Source organism: Pyrgilauda ruficollis, unplaced genomic scaffold (genome assembly GCF_017590135.1).
Source record: "Pyrgilauda ruficollis isolate IOZ18807 unplaced genomic scaffold, ASM1759013v1 scaffold26, whole genome shotgun sequence".
In the NCBI taxonomy this organism is placed as follows: Eukaryota; Metazoa; Chordata; class Aves; order Passeriformes; family Passeridae; genus Pyrgilauda; species Pyrgilauda ruficollis.
The window spans coordinates 2366433-2384679 of NW_024523933.1; the positions used below are offsets into that span (position 1 = coordinate 2366433).

General features: G+C 39.4%; 1 protein-coding gene across 7 annotated transcripts in view; it reads left to right on the forward strand.

The window, feature by feature from the left end:
- The window catches only part of LMO7 (LIM domain 7), a 97041-nt gene that overhangs the window by 973 nt on the left and 77821 nt on the right, over positions 1-18247 (forward strand). For all 7 annotated transcript variants that reach the window (XM_041471211.1, XM_041471222.1, XM_041471215.1 and 4 more), the window contains exon 2: positions 2823-2892. The gene's annotated coding sequence lies outside the window, so the exon portion shown is untranslated. The remainder of the gene's footprint in view (positions 1-2822; positions 2893-18247) is intronic.

Here is an 18247-nt window from a genome sequence, read left to right on the forward strand (position 1 = left end):
GAATATTGCTATGCTTTCTGTCCTTGCCTTTATTTTGCTTTGCACTCTTTGCCTTCCAGTCTTATCTTGCTAGATGCTTCTGAAGTTATCTGTGATATGGGGCATTAATTAATTTTCAATAATATTGTAGAGCAGGATGCTTTATTTTCATTACTTTTGTAATTAAATGTTAAAGAGTATGAATGTGATAATAAAAATAGTTTCTACTTTTAATAAGAAAGTATATGTTTAGTGGGATGTATATATTGTATTCAGATGTTTAAGAATTGGCCATTAACTGATACATACTAATCTTTTGATATTTTCATTGTTGACACTTACTTGGCAACTGAATGAGGATCCCTCTGCCAAATGCAAGTCAGTTAAATTTATCTGTAATTAATAATAATGCAAGAAAAACATCCTGTAATTTCTTCAGTGTCCTGGTTTGAAAAGACAGGTGGCTGGTAAGGAAGGCAGGAGCCTCTCTTGAAATGGAAAATGTAAACCCTCTCCCTCCAAATTATAATAATTTTGAAATTAAGGGGCTCTCAGGCAAAGATATGGGAGCAGGAATAACTGTTCTTTATTAGGAAAAAAATAAAAATGCAGTAATACTAAACAACACTGACAGAGTCAGAATAGGACCTGACACCCTGTGGGCCAGGGGGTTGGTAGCAGTCCCATGAAATGGTGGCTGCAGCCCTCCTGCAGTGACAGCTGTGGTTCTGTTGGAGCAGGGATCCTGTAGAAGGGTGTAGTTTTCCTCTGAAGGTCCAGTGGTGGTGTTGATGGGCCTGGTCTTCCTCTGGGAATCCAGTGGGAAAAGGCTGTCTCTGTTGTTCCAAATCTCAGACTATATCCAGGTAGGAGCATCTCACAATGGGATGATGTAATTTTATCGGTCAGACTCAATGGCCCATTAACAGAAGATATTTCCCAGAGGGAGGGTGGGTTGGGGAAGAGATAAAGAAAACTGCCCCACCTGGTTTTAACAGGTGGCAAAAGAATAAACGCTGCCAGCCACATCTTGCATTGCAACCTAAGACATTCTAGTGAGCAGCTTGCCTTAGGAGGCATGCAACTTTCTTTAAAGCAAAAGATGCCTTATTATGTTGTACTAAAACAGCTGTTCTCCTGTGTCTTAATTTTAAATCTGACATATCTGAAGTCCAAGGAGGAGTGATTTTCTTAGAAATTCTGTGGAAACAGGAAAGAGCAGATGGCAAAGATTTTCACATGTCAAATTTTCACCAACAACAATATAGTGCAAGATCTCAAACAATTGAGACAATCTAGAAATTAGATTGTCCATTTCCTTGGTTCACCTGTGGCTAATTTAGGTGGATATATTCTCTGTAGATTGTAGATCTGACTTCAACCATAGCAGATAAGACCTCTACTTGCACCATATATATTCCTATAGCATCCAGTGAGTTTGTTTGTCCTACTCAATGACTAAGTGCACATGTTGGCTGAGTGATCAGTAGTTGACAAAATAAAGCCTTTTACATTCTGCCAATTCTAGTGTACATACATTAGAGAAAGAAATTCACTGAAGTTTTTCTGGTCACATGCTACTACATGTTCTTCAGTAAAAGAAATTAAAAATTATGCATTTGGAAGATTTAAAAAATTTAAAAAATGGGAGGAATGCAAACATTTTTTTTTTTTTATTCCACCTCAACAGATCACTTTCTTGGGTGGAAAAAGTAATCAAATGTGTCTTGTTTGCTAAATAACTCTGTGTTATTGGAAAATCTCAGGACCTGCAGGTTTGGGTTTTTTTTCTGCAGGAATTTAGAAATGTATCCTTCATTCCAGTGTATAGGGGTAAACTGTTCTTTGTGTTTATTTCCCAAATACATTTTCTGCTTGAGCAAAAGATGTTATCCCCCCACACAGAGTTTTAAACTCCAGGCCTTGTCTCTGTACTGGTGTGGGTAGATCACAAAGCCTTGCTGATGCACTGTGTGGGGTGAAGGGTCTGGCCAGAGAAGTAGCAAAAAGAAGTGAGAGCAAGTAAAAAAATCCTTGAAGGTATAGAGGCAGATGAAGTCTGCAGGGTGTCCTGAGGTCCCTGTTCTCCACTGACCCTCTGATCCAGTGTGTAATTTGGTGAACCACACTATTTCACTGCCTCCATGATTGAAAACCTGGGTGTAGACTTGCAAGGAATCCTGTGCCTCATCTTCACTGTAGGATAAGGTATGCATTTGGGCTTATGTATTCAACAGGGATGTGTTAGTCTGTCCTGTCTTCTCAGCTTAATTATGAATTTTATGTGAAGAGTGATATCAGATATAGTTTCTTCCTCTTCTGACTGAGATGGAAAATGACTTGTGAATTATGTGTGCCAAAAATGATTGCTGCACACAGCATACTGGACTTGGTAGCATTATGAACACTGAGTTTATTTCTCACCCTTTCAGAAATATTAGTGCTATCGCACTGAACTCTAAAAATCAATATTCTGGTGCATTTTTGACGTCTGCTCAGAACCTTTATGAGAAGAAAAGCTATAAATAGGATATTTGAGTCCAATTAACATCACCATCCTTGTAGGAGAAACACAGATCCTTTTCTGCCCACGCCTCCTCAGGCATTTTCTTTTCTTTCTTGCTTTGCTGTTTCCAGAAACCTCTTTGTGTGTGACTTTTTTCATTTTTGCTTCTACAATCTGTTCTTGCTCGTCACTTCTTGGGAGTGCTAATAGATTCAGCTCAAACTCATTCAAATCATGTTACGTTAGGACCACATGAAAAGTATTTCTTAATAAGCATTGATGCTCATGCTTAAGTACAGTGAATTATTTAACAGAAAATCATATAACTTTTTTTTAGTTTGATTAACAAGATCAAACCTGGCATCGTTAAGAAGATCAATCGTCTGCCAACTCCAATAGCTGGCTTGGTAAGTAATGGCATTAAATCTAATATCTGGTATATGAACCAAGTGATCTTTGCTTTTAAAGAATTTTCAAAATTTTAGCTCCCTTTAAATTTTTTGTTCAAAATTGTACCATTTCTATGTTATCTTAGACCACAAAGGATACCTAATCTGTCATTTGGATCTGTAACTTCAGTCATCCTGTCACTGCATCAAGCTTCATCATCCCCAGATGTATCAAGCACTGGATCCTGTGCACAAACCTCTGTGACATTACTTGTCTCTGTTTAAAGGCCACCATCCTATCTTAACATTAAGAAGCCACTTCCGATATCTCTTTCTTAAGGAGTGGGCAAAGTAGGAAATGTTCTGTGTAGTTGAAGTATTTTTAGAACATGTTTCACTCCACCCACAGCAAAGCTTCTAAAATACTGATGATGTAAAGATTTCTCTGCCGGCTTCAGCTGAGGGATTTGCCAATGTTTTGGCTGTAAATCACATTGCTGGGGGTAGAGGTGGGAGATATATGTCACAATTTCTACAGGAAATGTAAAAGATTTTCTGTATGCTGTTTGGCAAATTTGCTGCCCAGAGACTAGATTAAATTTTGTAGCCATTTAGCATCAGAAACCCTCCTGGGAGCAAACAAGTTCAAAGAATTCCTTCTTCATCACGTTTTTTCACTACGACAACCTTGTTGGCTGTTCATGTCACTTAGGGTGTCAAGGCTATTTAGTCCTGTCACAAATGCCATTGGTCTCATTAAAAGATCCAGGGTGAACAGGGACATATGCATGATTCCTGTGCCGAATGGAAGATCCCACCTTATGACAAAGATGCAAGCTCAACATCAGGGAAAATTATCTGGTTTCTTAGTAGGAGTAGAATGCAAAATTTCTCTAGATACTTTTATTTATATGTTTTAATGGGATAAGCCAACAAAACATTGGGTGCCTTTTGCTGGACACCCATGCAGCTCGTTACAGAATAAGTGTAGATAACTTGGCTGGAGGTCATAAGATTAGGTTAAATTGCCAAAAGTTTTTGCATAAGCTGAGAATGTGCATTTCCAGATCAAGTGAATGTAGAAAGTATTAATTGCCTTTGTCCCAGACAAGCTCAGGTATTTAGGCTTGCAAATAAGACTGCTGCACATTCTTTTCCTGTGAGACATACAAAAAAAAATTCAAATGAAACCAAAATAATTCTGGGGAGGATAGCACAGTTATTTGATCAGTGGTTTGACTGTCTATGTGGCCTCTGAAGTAGCCATTAGATTCAAACCAGAAAACCATAAGCTAGATTTCATTTTTGTGGTGATTTTAAGTGTTGTCTTAAATCATAACTGTAGGCACTCTCGTTTTTATATGCATTTTTTATTTCCAGATGTAAAAATGCAGAGTATTCATTTGGTGTGTAATTTATATTTTACTGGTAGTGTATTACTGTTTTTGAAGTTGTTTCTAGTTCCTACAAGTCTTCAAAAATAAAAAAGGTGGAAAGGCGAATGATTCTTGTAAATCTCACCCGGTGTTATTGTCAAAACACAACTTAAAGGTAGCAATTGAGAGAGCTGATGTTTTGTGTTAACCTGTGGAAAAGGTTTTACATAAACACTTCAGTTTCTGAAGAGAACAATTATGAAGACCATATTGGGATGGTTTCAGAAGATGGTGCTTATGGTGACAATGGTGGGAGACTGGTTTTTACACACTTGAGAGGAACCTTCTCAGTTATACCAGCTTCAAAGAGCCCAGGTTTTATCCCAGCATGTAGAACTCAAACTAAAAATTATAGGGATTTGCATTTATAAGAAAGCAGACATTGATACCTGACAGGCTCAGGATACAGTGGTTGAAGGATAAGTTTTAGAGATAGAAAAAGCTTACTAGGAAATTTGGTGGTAGGCTTGCTTGACATGTTCTGGAAATATGTTCATTGCTTTTAAGTTGTTGCTTCTCCCGCAAATTTGCTTCTAGTATTTTCTGTGGCTTCATAAATGTTATATATACTTCTGTGGCTCTCACTTCTCCTGCCTTCAATGCCTTTGAGTCTCACAATAATTGCTCCCTAGCAAGCTTTCATGAGGTCTAGAAATCACTGTTGGAAGGGGTGAATTTGTTTCTCATTTTTCTCTTTTTTTGTCTTTTTTTTTTTTTTTAATCCGATTAAAATTTTAATGTTGAGAGATGGCAGGGTTTTTTCCTAGAACAAAAGGGATCTGATCATGTTCTTTCTACAGCTTCTTCATGTTCCTTTAGACTCATGTCCTGAAGTCCATTTCCAAAACATTTTATGTCTTTATTGCCTAATTAGCATCCATTTCTCTCCTGACTTTTCTGGGGGAGTTAATATATCTCATTTCCATATAAGTATGTTGTTTAAGCATTGTGTTCACTTCAACTATTTGACAGGCTTTTTCAGCAGTACAGAAATATGGTGTTGAATAGATGCCTTTGGTTGAATCTCCAGAAAGGTTTTGTTATCTCACTTCTTTGAGTTCATGGTTATTTTGAAAACAGACCATTTCAGTAAAGTAGCAAGTGAAGGCCTGTAGGAATAATGAAACATTCTGTTCTATATGGAATATTGTGTGCTAAGAGTTTTTTTGCGTTGAGTTAGTGTGAGGTGCTGCTTTTAATGAGGTCAATGCATTATTGATTTATGTCTTGTTTTCTTTTATGACACCTTACTTATCATACGATCTAATAGGGACTTTATGTTAGTAGGAACATTTTACACAACTCAGATTAAGCCTTTGCTTTTACCTTTAGTTTGATTATACTGCTGCCTAGTGATTTTTTGGTGTGGATTGCAGTGGTTTTAATAATGGTGGAATGGAAAAATAAATACATGTGTTTTGAGGATTAAATACTGAAATGAAACTTGGTATTCAGTTAATGAAAAATGCTTAATTGGTACCAGAAAGTTAAAAAATTGATTAAATGTCTCCCCAGTTTGGCATGGCATGGGAAATCTGTGCTGCAGCTTGTGTGGGAGGGTTTGTAAGAACTCCTTGGGAAGAAGAGTTTGATCTGGCTATAACTTGGTATCCACATTTCCAAAACATTTTATGTCTTTATTGCCTAATTAGCATCCATTTCTCTCCTGACTTTTCTGATTCAAAGGAAACAACCCCCCCATGGTTTTGAGAGTTTTGTGGCAGACTGATTATCAGAAGGAAACAAATGCTTTGAAAGACATCTTGTTTCTCTTCCCCCTGCCCACCAACTCCTTGGGAAGAAGAGTTTGATCTGGCTATAACTTGGTATCCATAAAACAACTTTTTGCTTGAACCTCACTGTTCCAATTCTCTCCTGAGGCACGTGCGTGAGATGTAGCCATTGTCTTAGCTGCATTTGCCTGCTCACTTCTGTTGCAGTTTGGAAAATGGAACTTCTGGGGGGAAGGCAAGTACCAGAATGGTTGTAGGGAAGCTGTGGTCAGGAGCAGGTGACTGAAGAAATGTCCATGCAGCTGTTATGGTGCTTTCCTGGACAGTGAGGTGTGCCAGCTGCAGGGTACTAAGTTCTAACTCCAGCAGTAATTGCAGAAAATTGCCACTTGCAGCAGGTTGATTTTTAACAGCACATGGCAGATTTTGGAGCCAGTGATGTTCCCAGAGATATCCTGGAGGGAGTTAACTGGGAAGTAGCTGTTGGAGTTTTTTGCTTTAATTTTGACAAATTTTTTTAATGCCATTTAGGACCTTTACACTAAAACAGTTTCTGGAAAATTAAAATTTAATTTCTGATTGTATTTCAGACTGTCTAAAATACACGGTTTGTATAAAGAGCAGTGCACATTTTTTTCCCCAGTACAGCAGAGGAGCAAGCAAACCGGTAGAGAACAGCAGGTCCTGAAGCCCTCAGGTGTTTCTGGGGGGTAAGGGAAGGGTAATGGAAGGTTCAGAGCATTGTGGAAGCTGGGATTTCATTATGAATAGTAGAAAAAGTGCAGACTGCACTTTGTTGATATGAAGATCCACTTTTTTTGGCCCTTATTTGTGTGAAAGAGAGATGGCATTTAAAGAAAATTACTCAAATTGATAAATCTTGCTGGGTTCAGATCCTGCAAAATTGTTTTGATTACAGTTCTTGGATAGTGGGGTGGTAAAATGAATGCTAATAAAAGTAAACCCAGAGAAAAACTTTTTTTCTCAAAAAATACAGAGTTTTCAGCTTGAATCCCAGCATGTGAAGATGGTTTGAATATAATCACAAGGGGGGAAGATTTTGTGGTTTGACATGTTTTCCAACAAGGCTTTGCTGAACAGTTTCAGAGGTGCATCTCTGGCAGCAGCACCATTGTTCCCCAAAAGCCTCCTGTTTTCAACTCAATTACTCATATGAATGAGTAATTCATATGAGTACTTCATATTTCAACTCAATGAACATAGAGAATCACAAACTGGAATGAAAGTCACAAGATGCCATGAGACAGTCGGAAGATGAATGAGTTATGTATAGCTTATGCAAGCTGAACATATCTGTCAGAATTATACATTGCTTGTTGCTCAGGAGGAATAAGTGTACGCTCTTCAGCAAGGCAGAATTTCAGTCAAGGTACATTTCCAGCTGAGACCAGGTGGTGAAGCAAATTCTGAGGTAGAGGACAGTGTCTCCCTTGGAGAGGGGTAGCAAATGGAAATCTTGCTTATACCAATTTTTGCCTTGCAATAGCCTTGCAATATATGGTTTTCTAAGACCATCTATTTTTGCTTGCAGCTCCTGTGAAGTGGAAGTGCGATGCTTTGCACTGTGTTTGCGAGGCTTTTTCTCACATCTGAGACATGAGGGCTGTGATCATACAGCAGGGCAGAATAGAAAGCTATTGGGCTTTTCAGAGCTGTAAATGAAATGACATTAGCACTTTGATTTCAAGTTGGTCTGTGATTTCAAACAAGGCGAGATGTTGATAACTCAGTTTTCTGTGTGCATGCTGGATGAACATGAGCACAAAATGTCATCTTCAGCTTTGGAAAAGAGATTTTTTAATGAATTTTCCTTTCCTGTTCACACACACAAAAAAAAGCTGTGCATCTCTAGGCAGTCACAGGTTTGAAAATGTTTATCTGAAATACTGTAAAGTGGGATTTTTTTTTTTCTAGTGGAGAATTAGGGTTCCTTTAGGGTGGAGAGCATCTTGATGCTTTTCCATACAGATTTTTTTAAAACGTTTGTTTTCCTGGTTCAACAGGAAACATATCCTTCTGCAAGTTGCTACTCCAACATCATTGCTTCTCTTTAATGCAATGTAACATGGCACCATTCTAAAATGTGATTATTGAATGCATCAGGAGGTATTAATACCACTTGCTCCAAGGCAACCACCTGAAACAGTGTTACTTAGGTCATTGGCATATACCTTCTAAGCCAGGAAAGTAGGGAATAATAAAGGTAAAAAGAGAGAAATATGATATAAAAACTAAACTAAAATGAAAGGGGAGATAAAGAAAGGGGTGGAGAACATAAAAATATTTTTCTGTGCCTTTGTGCCTTAACATTTTGCAAACCATGGAACCGCCCTGGTATTTCCTTATCTTTTGTCATCAAGGAGAGCTGGCCAAAATTTCCTTTTCTGTGGGAAAATTTTCTCAACAGGGCGATGGGGTTTTTGGTAGTGTGGGTTTTTTTTCCTTGTGTAGCAGGGGAATGGTATGCAGACAACATTTTTACTTTATTATAGGACACTTTCAAAACAATTTTTCAGGCAACGTTCGTATTAGTACATATTAGTTTAGTTGTGTGTTTTACTTAGCTACAAACTTTCTTCTGTAGATTACTTAGAATCAAATTAGTTGTGTTTTCCACTTAAATTTAAGAAATTTAATGATATTTGAGAGGCTTAATTTGATTTAAATTAATTCTTTTTTTTTCAAAGCACCTCTGCTTTCAAAGTTTATTCCTTCAGGCTGATTATTTTCTCTTGCTGTTCATCTTATAGTCTTTAGTATAGCCTTTATACTTTATATTGGTACATCCTTCCTGTCTTCTTGCATTATATATTTTTTTAATAATTTTTTTTCATCTTAAACTCCTGCTCTGTGAACTTGACTAGTATGGGTTACAATAGTAGTAATAATACATATTAATAATAAATAGTATTAATAAAATAATAATAAATAAAAATAGTAATAATAAAAATAAGATGCATGTTTAACAAAAGCAAACCCAGAGGAAAACTTTTTTTCTCAAAATATACATAGTTTTCAGCTTGAATCCCAGCATGTAGAGATGGTTTGAATATAATCCCAAGGGGGAGGATTTTGTGGTTTGACAACATATTTTCCAACAAGGAAAACGTATCTTGTCTGCTATGTGAAATTGATTATAAAGGAACTTCTCATTTCCATTCCTCACGAAAAATGAGGAAGGGCAAGTACACAAATACATGGAATAAGTTATATAAAAGCTGCTGTTGTTTGCTTTACTTCACTACCAAACACCAGAAAATATAGACTTAAATTTCCTGGTTGTGCAGCAATTAAGTCCAGAAATGCTTGTAAGAAATAGCCTCATAAATTTTGGTTAAGATCTGACTAATGAGCTGATAAGCATTTGATGTGCCCTGTTTGCTTTTCTGACCTTTTTCTTGGTTTTTTTTCAGCGACAAGGGAGTAATACTGAGTGATGTGGAGTGTTGGTATTTCTTCTGAAGGTTTAAGTCGCCTTTTTGTAGACTAACAGAACACATCACAGCCAGTGTGGTAGCTGTGCGCTCTGCTGTCAGTCCTGCTTCCATGGCCCTCTCCTGTGGCTGATCTGGGTTATGGGATTTTGATTTGTTAGTGGCATGTACGTTCAGAGGTACAGGGTGAGTGCATATGGAGCCCTGCTGAGAGTGAAGCTGAGCAAGTCCTGTTTGATATCATTCACCAGGAAGCTGATTAGTCTGTTATTGTTTTTCATAAGGCAAGGCACAAAGTGATACCTGTTTTTGTTGTTTTTTTTTTTTTAGAAGTTGTTAATTTAAATGTGTAAACAAAAACAAAGAGGCATCCTGACCTGTTTTCTGGATGACTCAGCAAGTTGTTGGGAAATTCAGAAAGACAAGTATTTTAAGAGACTTATTACTTGGCACAATCTTTGCATGAGGGAAAACTTCTGTTTTGCAATAGCAATTGGTGTTTCTTATGAATGAACTTCAATAAATCTAAAACCAAAGATGAAGAAAGTGAAAGTGGGTATGACCTACCCAAACTCATGCTCTGCACCCAATGTGCTCTCCTTTATAATGCAGTTTATATGTTTAATACAGGCTCAGGAGCATTTTGGGTAGCAGGAATGAGGACAGGTTCCTCTTCATAGCCCAGTATTCTCATGCTGCAGGTAAAAAAATCTTCCCAAAACTGTTATTTTCCTTTCTCTTGTGGGAAGCAAGAAATTTGTGGGGAAAGGGAAACACTATACCCATCTTTGAAAGAAGTAGGAAGGAGGACCCTGGGAACCACCAACCCATCACCATCACCCCTGTGCCTGTTTAGATCATGGAACAGCTCCTCCTAAAAGAAGGAGCTGTTCCATGATCTAAACAGACATATAGTGGCTAAGGACCATAGTGAACAGGGACATGATTTGGGGCGGCCAAGGATAAGTCCCACCTGACCCAGCCTACTGGCTTTCTGTTACAGAGTGACTGCATCAGCGGACAGGGGAAGGAATGTGGATGTCACTTATCTGGCCTTCTGTAAAGCCTTTGATACAGTCCCCCGCAACATCCTTGTGTCTAAACTGAAGAGAGAGAGATTTGATGGGTGGATTGTTTGGTGGATAGGGAGTTGGTTGGACAGTTGCATGGAGAGGGTAGTGGTCATAGTTAATGTCCAGAGGGAGATTAGAGACAAGTGATATCTCTTAAGGATTCTTGCTTGGACAAGTTCTGTTTAATGTCTTTGTTAATAACACAAAGGGATTGAGAGCACCCTCAGCAAATCTGCAGATGACACCAAGCTGAGTGGTGCAGTTGACACACCTATAAAAAATGGGATGCCATCCAGGGGGACCTGGACAAGCTTGAGAAATGGGCCCATGGGAATCTCAGGAGGTTTAACAAGGACAAGTACAAGGTGCTGCACCAGGGTTGGGGCAATCCCCCCAGTATTAATATAAGACAAGAAATGAAATCAGCCTTGCTGAGAAGGACTTGGGAGTGCTGTTGGATGAGGGGCTGGACATGACCCAGCCGTGGGCACTCACAGCCCAGAAACCAAATGTGTCCTGGGCTGCATCCAAGGCAGCGTGGGCAGCAGGGACAGGGAGGGGATTCTGCCCCTCTGCTCTGCTGAGAGCCCACCTGCAGTGCTGCATCCAGCTCTGGGGTCCCAGCACAGGGAGGACGTGGACCTGTTGGAGCAGGTTCAGAGAAGGAACAGAAAAATGATGAATGGCTGGAACACCTCTTCTATGAAGACAGGCTCAGAGAGTTGAGGTTATTCAGCCTGGGAAGAAAAGGCTCTAGGTTTCAATGTTTAAAGGAAGGTTATAAGAAAGATAAGGACAAACTTTTTAGCAAGCACACTATTGTGATAGGACAAGAGGTAATGGTTTTAAATAAAAAAGAGGCTAGATTTAGATTAGATGTAAGGAAGAAATTCTTTACTGTGAGGGTGGTGAGGCATTGGAACAGCTTTTCTAAGGAGATGGTGGATGCTTCATCCCTGGGAACATTCAAGGTCAGATTGGATGGGGCTCTGAGCAACCTCATCTAGATGAAGATGTCACTGTTCACTGCAGGGAGGTTGGACTAAGATTATTTTAAGGTCCCTTTCAACACAAACCATTCTATGATCCCATGTTATTAGTATGAGAAAAAAATCTTTTCACCTTGGAATTGACACAGCACTATATTTCAAATGTAGGCATCAAATAAAGTGTTAAATTTCTTAATGTATTTTAGTGAGATTTTGTCAGTCTCAGAAAATTGCAGTTGGAAATTAGTAACTGTGTTTCCATTGGCAACTGAAACTTCTGAATTTTACATTACTTCAAACTCCTAAGCAGATGTTTCTTCAAGTTTGGGAACATGATGGCCACAGTAACTGGGATGAAATTTCTGTTTAAATAGAAACCAAAAAAAAGTTTTGGTTTTTTTTTTAAATGTTTTTGTAAATTTATGAAGCATTGTAGAAATCTGATTTTTAAATAGTTAAGTTTAAGAAAAGTCTTGCTTTTTCTTATATAAGAAGTTTTTAATGTGTCCAGTCTTGCAGTACTTCACGAAGAGTTCTTTACCATCGCTTCAGTTCTATACCTAAAGATAGTAGAGTGTGGTTAGTGAGAGTTCTAGTGGCTTTAGTGCTGAGTCATAGTAAGTCACAAGCAAGTCATAGCAGGGTGGGGATGAAATCTTGACTTTCAGTCCAGTTCTCTCACTGACCACACTGTAAACCAAAAAAAAAAGGTAAACTGGCAAATGTCAGGGGTAATGCAAGACCTGATGGGATTGTATATGAAACTATAAAACACTTTTGGTACTCTTTCTGCTGTGTTACGGGAAAGAGGAATGTGGCCTGTATGGGAATACCTCTAGCAGACAATTAAGAGAAAAGGATTGTGTGCTAGAAAGGAAGTATGGTTATTAATAGTTAAAGATGACATTGTTCTGTAGTCTTTCAATGCCTGATAGTGGGAGTATGTAATCTCAGCAGTGGTTTACTGATGTTTTGTGCCCCTCTGCTTGAAAACATATGGTACATTTCAGCCTTAGCTCTGAATTTCCTTTAATTGTTTTCTGTTGCTGCCTAAACACTTTGAAATGTAGGGTGTGGAGAAAGAGGAGGTTGATGTAAACTCTTTGTGAAATTTTTAGTAGCTGCTCAAGACATCAATCAGACAGAGTGAAACCCAGACACAGGGTTGAACTTGACCGGTTTTTAGGTGAGTGATGTTGGAGTGAAATACGTCTAGGAGACGTAAGTGGGGAGGAAGTGTATGGATGCAGACCCCAAGAAATGGTGGTTCAGCTACTTGCCCTGGCCTCTTGTCAGGGGGACAGTAAGTGCTGTGCCTGCTGGTTGATCTCTGAATCAAAAGCAGTATTTTGGGATGCTTTAAATCTTCCATACCAATGCCTTTAGTGTGTTACTGGCATGAGATGTCAAAATGCTACTTTTTAAAAATCTTGTCAAGTGACTATAAAATAATATGATTGGCAGCAAGAACTTTCTAATATGGAAAGTTTTCATCCTCCTTCCTGCTCTAAACCAAAGCTCTGAGAAAGTATTACCCTTTTTGCATCAGCTTGCCATCACTTAACATAATACATAAATATGGTTACCAAAAGAGCTGCAAGAAGTTTCCATTTATCAATTCAATCAGCTGTAGTCTGTGGTATACTCTGTCATTTGTATGCTGGTTTTATTTCTGAAGTAACTGATGACTGTGTCTGTTTGTCAAGAAACATTCCTTCCTAACTGGAAAAAAAATGTCAACCATGTAGAAGTACACACCTTAACTCATACCTTTGCTATGCATAATCTGATTTCTCCTTCCTTTGCAAAGGAAGTGCAGATTTGAGATTCCTTGCAGCACTCGGTGTTTATTTGTGTTAAATCTTCATAAGGTGGACACTGGAGTACCCCCATCACCTCTGGCTTGACAGATATTTATCAGTGCAAAGTATTTAAAATTCATGGCAGTTTTCAAAGAAAGTAGATGCTAACTGCAGCAGTGATAACTTTCTCTGTGGCATCCATGGTGGAGCTGTGCAGCTGTGCTATTCACCCTTCTGTTTGGTACAAAATTCTCATACCACATCTCCTAATGCCTGCCCGAACACCTCCGCGCCCATGTGTCGGTGCTGAATCACCCTCCTCCAGCGAGGTGTGTGAAAGAACTATTAACAACAACACCAGCAACAAGTGCTGCCAAATGCAGGGTGCTGAGCTGCTTCAGCTGCACTGATCCAGCTTGCTGTCTGCATGGCAGGAGGATGGGGAGGGGCATGAGGAAGCCTGGCACTGATGCAGGGGTTCAGGGGGGCTCCAAGGCAGATCATCTCCAAACCAACTCATCAATCCAGGGTGCTGGGAAAGCTTCTCGACAGCATGGGATAAGCCCACCTAGGGCAGGAAGGATTAGATGCAGTACTAGGATGCTACTCCTGTTAAGAAATAAAATATGCCTGGCTCTTGAAGGAAGCAAAGTTAGAGGAAACTGCCAAATGCTCTCTTACAAAGAATGAAGTACAAAATAATTGTCCAAAAATCAGGGGCTACATGAATTGAGGATCTGATGCTCTGTTTCAAGTCCTATGTATGAAGAAGCTGAATTTCACCTATATCAAGTTGTTAACGTGTGTGAGCAAAACAAAAAAAAACCCTTATGTATACAAATTAAAAAGGAGGGGGGAGTGGAGGAGGAAAGCAAGCTCTGCCAAAACTTTGTGTTTCAAGAACAAGAGGTCTTTACTTCTTTTATTACTCATTAGCCTTCAAGAGAGTTTCACCTTTAAGTGGATTACTGTCATTCCAGTTCTGTATAGTGGGGTGACTTAGCATTGGAGTATTTAGTACACTTTGCTTGCAGAGTCTGTTTTGTATAAACTGTTCAGGGTGTAAAGCATATTGCTTGAATTTTTATTTTTTTTCTCTTGACTTTGATTGGAATGCAACTAACTGGTGGGAAAGTTAAGGCTTGTCTAAACAAGGAAATAGCCCAAGCTGCTTCTTCCATACTGGCTTTCCAAACCTATACTTTCATTTCAGTATGAATGCCTCTGAGTGGATTATCTCTATTAGCAAGGCTTGTCTGCCAACCTGCTGTACTTTAGCCCTTCTCCATTCCAGGTAACCTTATTTGGTAACAGTGACATCCCAGAAACACACCTGCAGTTTACAGCCTGATATTCACTCTCTTATCGATAAAAGGCTCATTTGGTACACATTGTTGCTGTGATATATGTTTGTAATGTCACAGTGAAGGTTGTGCTGTAGCACAGTTAGAGACACGAGCCTGGGAGGCATTTCGAGTCTGAAGACAGTTGGTCCTTCCTTATGTTAAACACCTTAAAGGTTGTCAACTCAGAAGTCCTGTTTAAAAAACCCAACAACCCACATTAATTCCTCCTGTGTGTTTTCCTTAATCCAGTTACTCCCGTTGTGAAGAAACTGTAGAGCTCAATGCTGCAAGAGGTTGCAGGCAATGAGGTGGGCTGAGCAGAGTTGTCTTCTGCTGGCCATTTCACATGTTGATGTGCAGTGACAGACCTAAATAACACATTTTGGGGAAGATCCTTCAATACACACCTTGGTCTTACAGAGATCAGTAACCAGCTGCAGTCACTGCAGATGGAATTTGGGTTTGAGAGACAGATGGACCTTTTTGTCAGAAACCAGAATGATTCTTTCCCTAAGGGTGCTTCAAAATGTGGTTTCCATAATGGTTGCAGTGGCAAAGGGGAATGTTCCTCCTCTTCCTACAGTTCTTGATACTGGCAGCACCAAGGTAACCGCAAAGTTTGTGTGCAAAGTTTGTGCACAAAGTTTCATTCCTGCATTCTCACAGCAGGAGCACCTGCTTTCTGGGAGGAAAGCTGGCAGTGAATCAGTAAAGATTTAGTGTCTGTAATCATGCATAGAGCTGGAGCAGGGAATCCCTGTGTCAAGGATCACAGTAATTTATTGTTTTACCCAGTGTGGAAAAGCAATGAAGAGCGCGCAGAGGGGAGTGGCAAAGCAATTAATGCAGTTTCTGATCTTTGGCCAACACAGAGCTCTGTGCACTCTGTTATAGGTGGGATAATTTACTGAACAGAAGCCCTGAGGTCACTCTAAGTCAAATTATGTCTGCAGGATGATTGTTTTAATTACTATTTTTCATTCTGGGCCCAAAAAGGGAGGAAAAGAGCAGTTTAGGTATCCTATCCACTCCTCCTTCTGCATTTGGTTCAAGGTTGGAACTGTTGGCCATCAGAGAAACACAGAGAGCTGTAGGAGCTGTGATCACGCACTACAGATGGGATGAGTGGGTAATGGACACTAAACATCCTGACATTCAAGGTCAAGGTGGTAATGGGGAGTTCCTGGCTCCCAGGCCTGCGGTCAGAGCACGGGGTTTGTGTTAAGCCCTGTTCCCTCCTATCCTCTCACCCCTTCTGCCCCAGCCTGCACCCGCAGCCGGAGCTAATCACCGAAACGTACCTCCAAGGAAGAGCAAGTCACCCAACTTGTTCAACGAGCTCCTGCTGTAGGTTCTTTCCTTTACCCCACCTCTGAATATAAACAATGTGTAGCTGTGCGGTGATGCTGCTGCCAAATGCAGCTCTAAATTCTGCATTAAATTGATTTGAGCCAACTTGAGTGGACTGTATAACTGTGTCTATGAAAAATATTTTCTACTTCGAAAAAATACTAGGTTTTTGTGATGGAAATTGCCCTTACTTAAGGGAATGAGGGTGCTAATAAAGAGGGTTTGTCATGAATGCGGAGTTGAAAGCTGTGTCTCCTTCAAGATGACTAAATGTCTTGATAAATGCAGGACTAAGGAAAAACGTCTGTTAAATCTGATCTACTCAAATGACTTTCAGAATTCTGTAGCCAAAAAAATGCATCAGTCACTCTTAAAATGTCAAAAGCTTTTGTTGCTAGGCACTATACGTACTTGGTGTTTTTTTTTTTTTTTTTTTTTTTTTTGGTTTTTTTTTTTTTTTTTTTTTTTTTTTTTTTTTTTTTTTTGAAAGCCTGGAAACTGAAAACAACCTCTGGTGCTAAATCATGGTCTGGATGATGATGTTACACTTAGTGCAACATAGCCTTGCAAGCATAGGGTCCCATCCCCTTCATGCATTGAAAATAACTGCTTAAAGTCCTCCCCAAAACCTACAAAAAACCCACTCTTCTCCTGTCAAACTCTCCCCTCCAAACTAGAGCTTGAATAGCAGTAGAAATAAGGGGTTTGACTGAAACAGTGGGTATTTGTATCAGAATAGGAGACAACCTGGGGTACTGTCTTTCATTGGCTGATACACTCAGGAAAAACCTAAAAACAACATGTTAATTAAATTGTTTTTCTCCCTGTTGCCAAGTGATATGAAAAATGTGCCATAACTTGTATGCCTACAAGATTTCATGGTGTTTTGGTGCATACGCAGGGATTCAGAGAAACAGTTAACTAGAGAGAAGACCAGGCTTACCACACAGCATGACTGCACCCTAAAGAAAGCAAATGTATTTATACACTTGTTTAAATTAATATTCCTGTCCCACCCAGATAATCATGATAATGAGGGATTTTTTAAAAATAAAATTGCAGCTCTATTACACAATTTAGTGTGAATTTAGTGTGATGTTGCGCTGCATGTAAGTAGTCAAAATAAGATAGTATTTACACATTCTTATGGGGAGACCTCTTTTAATTAGCTTTTACTTTAGACATGGAATTTTTTTTTCCTGTTTTACACACTCCACACTCTATGCCCGTTCTGAGATAGGTGACTTTGGGGTTTTTTTCCTACTTAAGGTCAACCTCTTCTTGATCTTTTTTGCATCTTTTCTTCTTTCCTGTTGTTCATGCTGATTTTTTTTTTTTTTCTAGTTTAGAAGTACTCTTTTTCTTTGGTTTTATAAGTGTTGAACCTCTGTACTTCCCCACCACCAGCACCTCACCAGCACTCTTTCTTTTCAAATTCTTGCCAAGGTGACATTCATTAGGAGCTGATCACAGGTGCAACACAGAACCACTGCTGGGTGCCTCAGGTTTTTTGGGTTTTTTTTTTTGTTGCCTTTTTTTTTTTAAGTTGCTATTTAAAATTGTTATTTTTAAAGGAAGGTGTCCAAATTCTTGTGTTTCCTGGTGGAATTACCAGCTTCTTTCTTCTTTGTGGTCTGGAGGATAGTGATAGTGGTGAGGAGCTCTTTTCTCAAGTCCATGGGGTAAGAGGCAGTCCATCTGCTCTGCTCAGATGCTGGAGGGAGGGTGTGGACCACAGTCTCATTTTCAGTGTAGAGATGACATCTTGGCTCCTTCAAAGCATTGGTTGGAGGGAAATGCTTTAACAACAGGCAGAGGGAAGGGTTTGTGTCCAGTGATGCCCCATGGGCACCAGAAAGTCAGGTACAGAGCTGCAAGTGTACAGTATTGTTTGCCTTTTCCCGGAATAGCAGTATTTAAAAGCCTGCTTGTGGATGACCTGCTTCCCACTGGCAGCTCCATCTCTCCAATATTATGACTTTGCAGCACTTTTGGGTGCGGTCACTTTGAAGTTTGAGGCAAAAATGAAATCCTGAAGGGTAATAGCTCTATCTAGCCAGTGTTCTACATTGTGCATTTAACATAAGTCTGTATAGCATGTGTAAAACTCAAGCCATGCTAGGAACATTTGAAATGCTCTGCTGTTCCATCATGCCCACCATCTGGGGATAAAACCAGTCCTTCCCACA